Source organism: Zea mays, chromosome 5 (assembly GCF_902167145.1).
Source record: "Zea mays cultivar B73 chromosome 5, Zm-B73-REFERENCE-NAM-5.0, whole genome shotgun sequence".
In the NCBI taxonomy this organism is placed as follows: Eukaryota; Viridiplantae; Streptophyta; class Magnoliopsida; order Poales; family Poaceae; genus Zea; species Zea mays.
Window position 1 is genome coordinate 73,580,050 of NC_050100.1, and position 12,529 is coordinate 73,592,578.

Here is a 12,529-nt window from a genome sequence, read left to right on the forward strand (position 1 = left end):
TTTCGATTTCAGCGCTTATTTCCTCGTGTGACCGTAGAAGCGCTCTCTATTTTTATATTGCTCGTTTTGATAATATTTTATCTTGTATGGTGTAATGTCCTTATGCAAGTATATGTTTGCTTGTGCCTGTTTGTATTCATTGCGCGTCGCGAATAGATTGTGATCTGTTCCTGAGCTTCAAGGAAGCGACGATCAAGATTTGGTGAACCACTGGTCCCGAGATCAAGCTCTTCGAGTTCTACAAAGTTGGAGACCCTGAGCATCTGTTTGGTGAAGGCAAGTGTCCTTTGACCTATTATGTCCTATTTAATTTATAAATCACTATCCCGCATTACTCAATTGAAACCTAAGGATTGACTAGCTTTGTATTTACCTTGTCCTTGATTACCTTTTGGGTTATTATGGTTAGCTTCATGCTTTTGCTTTACTTTAATCAATGAACATGATGTGATTACTTATGATACGATGATGTTATCCCAATGGTGGTCCTGTGACACTTTAGGGGACTCAGGCTGTTTCCTGAGTGCCTCTCCATAAGGACCTGTTCGGGGAGCGACACCTCGGGAAAACAGTGCAACCATGAGGGTGGTATGGGACGCCCTTGGCCAAGTAATTAGGGAAGTCTTATGTTGGGTGTTGGTTTTTGGTCATTGGGAAACGGAGGCATCTGTTATGGCTCCTATATTCTCGCTCAGGGATCTAGGTACGGGCATCGTCCCACGGCTTTTTCCTGAGGGCAGAGTTATAGGTTTGGGACGTCAGATGGACTTTATGCAATGGTCATTTCCAACATTTGCATAGTGAGGACCCTAGGGAAAAGCCATGTAGTGAGACCCTGCCAGTTCACCTTGGAAGTGATCAATGGGGAGTCGCGATCCTCGGGCAGAAAGGGCCGGCTGAGCTGGGCTGGGCTAAGTTGGGCTGGGCCGAGCCACTTCGCGGATTGAAAACCCACGACGCGCGCGGACCACTAAACGGACTTAAAACGCGAATCAAAATCCGGAACGGAACGAGACGAACACTCAACCTCAGACAAAGAAATGTGCTTCGGCATGATGCAACACCCATGACACTTAGGTTTTGGTTTATACATGACACGGACACCTGCCGCTATACTGGTTTGAAATTGGGAAGAAGGAGCAAACGGGGAAAGAGAAGAGAGAGTAACGCCCGAATTTGGTGAGAGAAAAGAAGAAAAAATTCTACCCCCAAATTCAGGGCGTTACAAACCTATCCCCCTTAAAAGAATCTCGCCCTCGAGATTCAGGGTTGGCTAGCAAAGAGCTCAGGGTATTTAGCCATCAGATCATCTTCACGCTCCCAGGTTGCTTCTTCCTCAGAGTGATGATTCCATTTGACTTTGCACATTCTGATGGTCTTCCTTCGGGTGACTCTGTCTGCAACCTCAAGGATTTGCACTGGCTTCTCAACGTAGGTCAAGTCCTCCTGGACTTCAAGACCTTCCACTGGCAACTGCTCTTCTGGCACACGCAAGCACTTCTTCAACTGAGACACATGAAAGACATCATGCACAGCAGACAAATTCTCGGGCAAACTGAGCTGATAGGCCACTTCTCCACGTCTTGCAAGAATCTGATACGGACCAATGTAGCGGGGTGCTAGCTTGCCTTTCACTCCGAATCTTCTGACTCCTCTGATCGGTGACACTTTCAGGTAGACAAAGTCTCCGACTTCGAAACTCAGCTCTCTTCTTCTTGTGTCTGCATAGCTTCGCTGTCTCGATTGCGCTATCTTCAGATTCTCTCGAACCATCTTGATGTTCTCTTCGGCTTCAAGCAAAATGTCTGGCCCAAACACTTGCTTCTCTCCAGGCTTATCCCATTGCAACGGAGTTCTGCAACTCCTTCCATAAAGCGCCTGAAATGGTGACATCTTCAAACTGGCCTGGTAACTGTTGTTATAGGAAAACTCTGCATAAGGCAATCTATTATCCCATCCGGACTGATCTTGCAACGCACAGGCTCTCAACATATCTTCAAGAATTTGATTGGTCCTTTCGGTCTGGCCATCTGTCTGCGGATGATAAGCTGAACTGAAATTCAGATGCGTGCCCAAGGCTTCATGCAACTGCTGCCAGAAGTGAGAGGTGAACTGCGTTCCTCTGTCTGACACTATCTTCTTTGGCACACCATGAAGACAAACGATCCGAGACATATACAATTCTGCCAATACGGCACTGCTATAGTTGGTCTTGACAGGTATGAAGTGGGCTGACTTGGTCAAGCGGTCCACTATGAAATCGTAGCCGGCTCGAGTGCGAGGCAATCCGACTATGAAATCCATACCGATTTCATCCCATTTCCACTGAGGGATCTGCAACGGTTGCAACAATCCAACAGGTCTCTGGTGTTCTGCCTTAATTCTTCGGCAACTATCGCACATAGCCACATGCTCTGCGATTTCCCTCTTCATTCCGTACCACCAGAATTTCTTCTTCAGATCCTGATACATCTTCTCACTGCCAGGATGAATCGAATAGGCTGTCTCATGAGCTTCCTTAAGAATCAACTCCCGAATAGACTGGACATTGGGAACACACAAGCGGTCTTTGAACCATATCACGCCTTCTGCATCTTCTCGAAAATCTTTGCCTCTGCCATCTAGAATCAGTCGCCGGATCTCACTGATTTTCTCATCATTCTTCTGCGCTTCTTTGATTTCGCGCTCCAAGGTAGGTTCCAACTCAACTGTGACTCCTCACGAATTGTTCAGAAATCCGAGACTCAACCTGTCAAACTCCTTGGCCAACTCATAAGGCATCGGACGAGCAACCATCAGATTGACTTGACTCTTTCTGCTCAAAGCATCTGCCACTACGTTTGCTTTGCCTGGATGGTAATGAATCTCCAACTCATAATCTTTGATCAACTCTAACCATCTTCGTTGCCTCATGTTCAATTCTGACTGAGTGAATATGTATTTCAGACTCTTGTGATCTGTGTAAACATCGCAATTCTGTCCATACAGATAGTGCCTCCATGTCTTCAGTGCGTGAACCACTGCTGCCAACTCTAGATCATGGATGGGGTAATTCTTCTCATGAACCTTCAACTGTCGGGACGAGTAAGCCACAACTCTTCCCTCTTGCATCAACACACATAAGCCTGTGTAACAAGCATCGCAATACACCGAAAAGGGCTTGTGCACATCAGGCAAGACTAGGACAGGCGCTGTAGTCAATTTTTCCTTCAGCGCTTCAAAGGCCTCTTGGCATTTCTGGGTCCACTTGAACTCAACTTTGTTGCCTAGTAACGCTGTCATTGGTTTCGCAATCTTCGAAAACCCTTCAATGAATCGCCGATAATATCCGGCCATTCCAATGAAGCTCTTGATTCCTCGAGCATCTGTTGGCGCTTTGCAGTTCAGAATGTCTGCCACTTTCTTCGGATCCACAGCCAATCCTTCTTTGTTGATTATGTGACCCAAGAACAGGACTTCACTGATCCAGAACTCACACTTGCTCAACTTTGCATACAACCGGTGCTCTCGCAATCTCTGCAATACCATCCTCAAATGATCTGCATGCTCTTCTTCGCTTTGAGAATAAACCAGAATGTCATCAATGAATACCACCACAAACTTATCAAGATAATCCATGAATACAATATTCATCAAGTTCATAAAGAACGCTGGCGCATTGGTCAAACCAAAAGACATTACTGTGAACTCATACAACCCATACTTGGAAATGAATGCCGTCTTCGGAATGTCCGAAGGTCGGATCCTGAGCTGATGATAACCTGACCTCAGATCAATCTTGGAGAACACACTGGCTCCTCTCAACTGGTCGAACAGATCTTCTATTCTGGGCAAGGGATACTTGTTCTTGATCGTGACCTCATTCAAAGCTCGGTAATCAATGCACATCCTCTTGGTGCCATCTTTCTTCTCCACAAATAGGACAGGGGCGGCCCAAGGCGAGGTGCTTGGCCGAATGTAACCTTTCTCTGACAGCTCATCAATTTGCCTCTTAAGTTCATCCAACTCTGGTCCAGATATTCTGTAAGCTCTCTTGAAGATAGGGGCGGTTCCAGGAAGAAGCTCTATGGCAAACTCAACTTTCCGCTCTGGTGGCATACCCGGTAAGTCCTTTGGAAACACATCCGGGAACTCAGACACTACCTTGATACTCTCAATTGGGTCTGCTTCACTGCTATCAACAGCTATCTGATAACAACTTCCTTTCTTTGGCTCAGGTGAGACTAACTCAGTCACCACTTCCTCTCCTAGTGGGGACACCAACTTGATGATCCTTTTATCACAACTGATAACTGCCTGATACTTATCTAGCCAATTCATCCCTAGGATGACATCTATTCCCTGAGTACCCATTACTATAAGGTTGGCGGGAAACGCTATCCCCCTTATTTCCACACTTATATTCAAACAAATGCTATCGGCTCGAATTCTACCACCGGCTGAGTCAATTTGAATGGGGGTTGACATGGTAGTAATTGGAAGATTATGTGCTTCTACCCATGATGCAGTAATGAAAGAATGTGTTGCTCCATTATCAAATAACACTTCTGCAATATGGGAGTCGACTGGGAACATACCTACTATCATGTCGGGGGTCTCCTGAACTGCTTCAGCCTCCAAGTGATTCAGCCTTCCATGATTATAGCGCGGCTGAGAGCGATTGCCTGCTCCAGGCTGAGGCACATTCTGCTTTGCTGGGGCATTGGGGCCTGACTGCTGCTGGGCTGCCTTCTTCGGACATTGCATCACCCAGTGGCCTTGCTCTCCACAATGGAAACATGCTCTGTTTCCAACCTGAGCTGGTGCTGCCTGATTGCTCTGCTGGTTTGCTGGGGCAGGAAGACGAGGTGCCTGCTGATTCTGCCTCGGAAACTGACCTCCTGACTGATGGTTCTGACGGTTCTGGTACTGATGCTGAGGATACTGCCTTTGGAACTGCTGATGCTGCTGAGGTGGATGCTGGTTCTGCCTGAACTGCTGAGGTTGATTGCCTGAGAAACGAGGACGACTGCTGCTTCCAGGCTGGGGTCCACTGATCTTGCGCTTACGATCTTCCATCTCCTTGCGCTTTCTCTCCGTCATGATTGCTCTGTCAATCAGGTGCTGGAATGTTGGGAAGGTGTGATTCATCAGTTGGTACTGCAGAGGGTCAACCAAGCCTCTCAGGAAACGGTACTGCCGCTTGGCGTCGGTGTTGACATCTTCAGGAGCATAGCGAGACAGCTGCAGAAATCTGTCTCGGTATTCACTGACAGACGATGACCCTTGCTTGAGAGCCAGGAACTCCTCTTTCTTCACTGTCATCAGACCTGCAGGAACATGGTACTGACGAAAGCTGCCTCTGAACTCTTCCCAAGTGATGGCGTCAGGGTGGGCATGGGTGGCGAGATAAGACTCCCACCATGGCTGGGCTGCTCCTCTCAACAGACAGGGACCATACAGAACTTTCTCCCTGTCATCGCACTGAGCGGTATGCAACTCCCGCTCCACAGTGCGCAGCCAATCTTCAGCATCCATAGGGTCAGAAGAATGAGCGAACGTTGGTGGATGACCTCTCATGAATTCAGCACGCTTGTCTCTGGGCATCTGAGGCATCTGAGGCTGAGGTGGGGCCTGCTGTTGTTGTTGCTGCTGCTGCTGAATGGCGGCCAAAGTCTGACCGATGGCTTGAACTGCCTGAGTCTGCATCAGAAACATCTGCTCGATGGACATCGGGGGCGGGGGCGGCAGGTGCTGCTGCTGGGGCACCTCATCCTGCGGAGCGGCTCGCTCCTGTTGAGCACGCCTTCCTCCTCTGCGCCTGTTCTCTGACATCTGCAGAATGCAACCACACATCAGAACTGATCTAACAGATCTTGCAGCATAAGAAAAGAGAATAGAATTCTTCAACAGCACTGAACAGATGAGCATCTTCACTGATCTCCAACACAGACCACACAGCTTCTCAGATAAAGAGGAAAGTGGAATAAGAGGTTTCCCAACTATATAACTAACTTTATTAACATAATAGGTAAACCAAAATGCAGGGGATACCCACACTCTGGTGACAATCATTACAAAGATCCAAACCAAACATAGTTCATCATGACAAACATAAATGCACAGGATATAGCAAACTACCCTGTCTAACTAAGACTTAACTAAGAGCGAGACTAACGCTAAGACTGAAGCTTCTATGTATATATTTCGTATTAATTACAAGATCCAACTCTAACGATCTATGGTTCTAGATTTATCTTGGTCTTGCAGTCGGGATTGCCATAAGACTGATGTCCACGCTGAGGTGAGCGGTACGGGTGCTGAGTCCCGACGGGAGCGGGGGAACCACCATCCAAGTGACGACGTTCCGCGCGCTCAGCCCGCAGCAGGGCGATCTCAGCACGAGCCCTACTCAGCTCATCTAATGCATGGTCCAGCTCCGTGTTTAGCACGGCGGCTAGGTTGACTGTGCTGCTCAACCTAGGATTGCCCTCACCGACAGGTGAGACAATCACGCCTCCTGTGCTGCCGGATGGACGACGGGGGTAATACTTCAGGTCAAGACCGTCAGCTGCCCCACCGAAAACCGAGCAGTAGTGCGAAAGCGCACGCCGTGCAGCATCTTGCATGGCTGCCTCAGCTGAGTCCCGCTCAGAAATAGAATAGTGCTCTGAGCAGACCTCAGCACCCTGGAGACTGTTCTCCGGGCAGCGCACCAAGCAGGTTGCCTCCCAGCGGTCCGGGTAGACCCCGCGACTGTGATGGTAGACCACACAGCGATACTCGACGGACCAAGTATGCCGGTCAAATGCCCGACGTAGCAGGGTGTCGAGCGCATCGTGGAAGTGACACCCGCGAGCAGCGTCGCGAGTGATGGGTCGAGCAACCCATCCTTCCGGCTCATGGTTAGCAGAAAGGTCGGTGTCGTGGCTCGAGCTGTCGTCGCCACCTCCGTCGTCTGGGTCTCCTCCAGCAGCTACTCCAGAAGCTGGGGCGCCCAGTGGTGGTGCAGGGGGCGCCTCCAGAGGAAGCACAGGGGAGCAGCTCCTCACAGACTCTATCTCCTGTTGGAGCGAGAAAGAAGAGCCCTGCTGCTCCTGTCGTCGACGTTCCTGCTCCTCATGCAGGCGGTGGTGCAGTCTCTCCAAGTGGCTGGACTGTCCGGCCACGGGACGGCAAAGCGGACGCTCAGCAAGGCGGGAGGGTAAGAAGGGGATGACTGACTTTCGTGCAGTGTGTCTAAGTCGAGCCATCTATAAAAGACATCGCAAGCAAAAGGGTGAGAACAGAATTAATATGACCAGCAAATAATGAATCATAAGTGAATGAAGGATTAGAATAAAACATGATTTTCAGCAAGGTATAATATATAGTAGAACATAGGTTTGGTCGGTATGACCAACTTTTGAAGGGATATCAAAGTCAAGGAAGGGACAGAGGTCTATAGTCCTTAGAACGACCATTCTACTCTAGGTTAGCGGTCCTACAGTCAGCACGGTTCTGATACCACTTATGTCACACCCGGTTTTAGAAGGCAAACCGAATGCAAACCATGTACGTGCCAGGATCAGTTATTCACGTACACAGCAGTTACATAATATGGACATCATCACACAGTGCTCAAAATAGTATTAATAAGGGAAATAGTCGGTTACATCATACGTCTAGGACGTCCATATAGTTCTTACAATAAATCAAAGTGCGGAAAAGAAACGTAGATAACCGCGGCCTTCACAGGCAGCCGACTGGGGGTTGCCGCTAACCCACTCCTAGAACTCGTCGTAGTCTTGGAACTCCTGGAAGTCTCCTTCCATAGCTTCATCTTCGCCTGAGCAGTGGTTGCAATGCTGACAACCTGGGGGGGGGGGTTTGGTGTGTAGAGCAAGGGTGAGTACACATCAACATACTCAGCAAGTATCCTGTTTGGCTGTAGTGGACTAGCTTTATGTGGGGATAAGTCAAGCAGTTGCTTTTAGTTGGTCAGATTATTATTGCTAGTAGAGAAAGCCAAGTTTTAGCATTAACCCAAGTTATTAGCCCGATATACCCTTTCCAAACGGAAAGAATACCACTTACCAGCACCATAGTCATAACCAGAACCATCGATCTCATAACCACCTGTACCACAGTGTCTCTGATCAAGTACCACTAATCACTGGAGCTCCCTTGGCCGCTCATAACCGCGAGCACGGCTGATATATCAGTTTTCAAACACTCTGCAGAGGTTGTGCACTTTACCCACAAGCCGTGATTCCCATTCTGCCCGGAGATCATGACTCTCCATTGATCACTACCAAGGTGACCTAGCAGGGCATCAGTACGTAGCCTTTACAAAGATTCCCCGGGGCTGTAGCCACCCGTTAGGTTTCCTAAATGTACCGCACTCCTCCCCAAGGGACAAATCAACCTTGGCAGAGCGAGCCGCATACACCGAGCCCCATTGACGGCACGACGACTAAGTGAACTACACCCCGGATCCTCTAATTATTCAGCTAAGGGCACCCCATTCTACCCTCATGGTTGCACTGTTTTCCCGGGCGGTCATCCATAGAACAGGTCCTTACGAAGAGGCACTCGAGAAACCGCTCGAGCCCCCTTGAAGACCACAAGTACAACATCATAAGAGAAGGGAAAACAGCGTATCATAGATAATCTCATCATGTTCATTGATTAGAGTTAAGCAATAGCATAAAGCTAAACAGTAATAATCCAACCCAAGTAGGTAATCAAGGACAGGGATAACAAAAGCTAGTCAAACCTTAGGTATAAATATGTAAAGCGGGAGGTGAATTAAAGAATGAATAGGACAGAGATAGGTCAAGGGACACTTGCCTCCACCAACCGACTGCTGCTCAGGGGCTTCTCCCGCGAGTTCCTCGGGCTCTTCAACCGGATCGTTCTCTATGCGAGCGCAAACATACATACATCCACATATTTAATACAAAAGAACAGTACACCATACAATAGAATGCAATAAGTAAACAGACGTTCCACGCGGGCTCGCGAGTACGGTTAAGAGAGAAAGAGGAAAAGACAGTCGAGAAACGATCACGTTACATGATTATAAATTAACCACTCGCTTAATGGAAGGAAATTTAATGTAGACACTATGTTTAGCGTAAAGTAAAGTCATGTTTCATGTCTAATTATTATCAGCAGGTGGAGATAAATAAAAAGGATGGTCGCGCGGCGAGACGCGCGACAAAGCTCTCTAAAACAAATTAAAAAGTTAACGACTCGTCGCGCGACCGAGCACGCAACGAGACACTTCGCCTTAGTTACGAGGAGACGTTAAGCGCCGCGCAACGAAGCGCACGACGACATACGTCGACTAAACTGAGTCCAAAGTGGAACGTCGCGTGAATGCACACGCGGCGTTACACCTTAAACAACCTGAGACAAAAAAATGGATCGTCGCGCGACGAAGCGCACGACGCAACACACAGATAGAATCTGAAATTAGACAAACCGTCGCGCGGCGAAGCGCGCGACACAGCACGTTAATTAACGAATAATCACCGCGAGCGCGGGCGAGCGAAGATATGGTCGGGCGAGGCCGGGACGGGAACGGGCGGCCGAACGGGGGGAAGGGCGGTTGAACCGGCCCAGGGGCGGTTGAACCGGCCGGGGCCGCGCCGGGGACCGCGCCGGGGCCGAAGGCCGTGCCGGGGGCCGCACCGGGGACGCGAATCGGCGAGCAGGGGCGGGCGGGATCGCCGCCGCGGGGTCGGGGGACGGGCGGGGGCGGGCGAGGCCGCCGGGGCCGGGGAGGGGCGGGCGAGGCCGCGGGAGGGAGGCCGGGCGGGGGAGCCGGGGACGGGCGCCGAGCGGGCGAGCCGGGCGCCGCCGGGGAGGGGCCGAGCGGGGAGGGCCGAGCGGGGAGGGCCGAGCGGGGAGCCGCCGCGGGACGGGCAGGGGCAGGCGGCCGAGCGCCGCCGGGGAGCCGAGGGGGCCGAGCGGGGGCCGCACGCCGCCGGGGAGGGAGGCCGGGCGGGGAGCCGCCGCGGGAGGGGCAGGGGCAGGCGGCCGAGCGCCGCCGGGGAGCCGAGGGGGCCGAGCGGGGGCCGCACGCCGCCGGGGAGGGAGGCCGGGCGGGGAGCCGCCGCGGGAGGGGCAGGGGGCCGCCGCGCGAGGGGAGGCAGGGGTCGGGCGCCGCCGCGCCGAGCAGGGGCGGGGACGGGCGGGGTCGCGCGCGGGCAGGGGGAGAGGGAGGGCACGCGCGGGGGGAAGAAGAGAAGGGAGAGAGAGAGAGAGAGAGAGAAGAGAAGGGGAGGGGAGGGGGAGCTCACCTCGGGGTCCAAAATCCGGTGATCGCCGTCTCCAAACCCTAGGGCACCACGGGGAGAGAGAGGTGGGAGAGGGAGAGGGAAGTTGTTGCGCGGGAGATCCAAATGAGGGAGAGAGAGAGGATGGGGGGGCGCAGGGGGGGTTGGGCGCCAGGGGCGCGCAAGCTGGGGCGGGCCGGGCCGGCTGAGCTGGGCTGGGCTAAGTTGGGCTGGGCCGAGCCACTTCGCGGATTGAAAACCCACGACGCGCGTGGACCACTAAACGGACTTAAAACGCGAATCAAAATCCGGAACGGGACGAGACGAACACTCAACCTCAGACAAAGAAATGTGCTTCGGCATGATGCAACACCCATGACACTTAGGTTTTGGTTTATACATGACACGGACACCTGCCGCTATACTGGTTTGAAATTGGGAAGAAGGAGCAAACGGGGAAAGAGAAGAGAGAGTAACGCCCGAATTTGGTGAGAGAAAAGAAGAAAAAATTCTACCCCCAAATTCAGGGCGTTACAGGTATCAAAGCCGTGTTGACTATAAGACCGCTGACCTAGAGTAGCATTGGCCGTTTTAAGGACTTATTGATTATTACTCCACTTCATCCTTGATTCTGCTTCAAAATATTAGTCACCTCGACTAATTCTATGATGTGCCTCTATATGCCCCCTTGCCAAAAGTATTTTATTCTAGTATGGTCTTTACTTCTCTCAATCTATTAGATCTGATCTTTCTCTTGTGCTTGCGACATCCTTGTAGATGCCCCCTGACCATAACCTTTTTGTCTGATGGGATTCTTCCCTCCTCCGTCATTAAATCACTACCTTTTACTATCTTTATTCCCTTAGTATTGACATGCTCGTACCATTAGATTCTTCAATACTCTTGTTTCAAATACTTATATCTGAATTTCTACGGTCTACTTATAAACTTTAGTTTACATGTCCATGAATTTCTTGTCCTCTGAAATCCCTTCTTATTTCGTTGTTAAGTTGTTATCCTTTGGTTTTTTTATTTCCTTGTTTTGGTATGCCCGTATCCTTGGGGTATTGCATACTCTTATCTTTTTATATTTGCTTATCTTTATACCCTAATTTTTGTTTATAAACATTTCAGTTAACATGCCCTTGACCACCCTTGTTTCTCGATGATCCATGAACATTCATTTTATTTCGCACATCCTTGGTGATCTCGTTAATTCCTTGTAACTTCCTTTTGTAATGAATTCTTACTTCAACCATTCTATTGAAACATCACCTATCTTACCTTGATTGTTTTCTCCACTTCATCATTTCGCGAGTCTTGCCTTAACTCTATCCTTTGTTATGCCTTTTGTTATTATCACCTTCGCCTTTGACACCTCTATATCTTACCTTGATGCCCATATTATACCTGCGCTCCAAAACCTTCTCCCTTTCGTCTCAATTTTAAAAGCTGAAGGTTACATATTTTCCCTTAGTTGTATCCTATTCCTTGTCGCTTGCGAGTTTTAACTCCACCCTTTGTTGTCTGTTATTACCTTTACCTTCGTCGTCTCTCCATCTTACCTTGATGACTATCTAATGTCTGTTATTTAAAAATCCCTCTCTCATCTCAATTCGAGGGAAGTGTTTTATTTATCCTGCCCTTGGTCAGAACCCCATCTTTGCTAGGTATGAGTCTTATCTTAACTCCATTCTTTGTTGTACTCATATCACTGGCTCTTCTATGCCTTCATCTTTTCTCTTATACCCTTGTTTGTTATCGCCTTTGACCCTTGCGATATTTACGTCTTCTACCTAAATGCTTACCTTGAGCTTATCCTTTAAAAGCCTCCCCTTCCCTTCAACCCAGTTTGAGGCTGTGAGTTACCTATCTCTCCCTTGATTTCTTTTCACTCCTTGTTGTACAGGTTTTGTCTTAATTCCATCCTTTGTTGTGTGTTTTATTTGCTATCACCATCTCCTTGTCATCCATCGATCTTGCCTTGATACTCATCTTTATTTTGGCTCTTTAAAAATCTCCTCTCTTCCACCTCAATTGGAGAGTGACAGTTTACTTATCTGGCCCTTGGACGTACCCTGTCCTTTTCCATTTACAGGTCCTATCTTAACTCCATCCTCTATGGTACTTATATCCTTTGTCTTATGCCTATTTACCTCATCTCCTATATCATTGTCCATTATTACCTTCAGACCCTCGTGATATCTATTCCCTTGTCTTCCTGCTTACATTGAACCTACCCTTTGAAGCCTCCTCATTTCCATCCCTGTTCGGGGATAATGCCT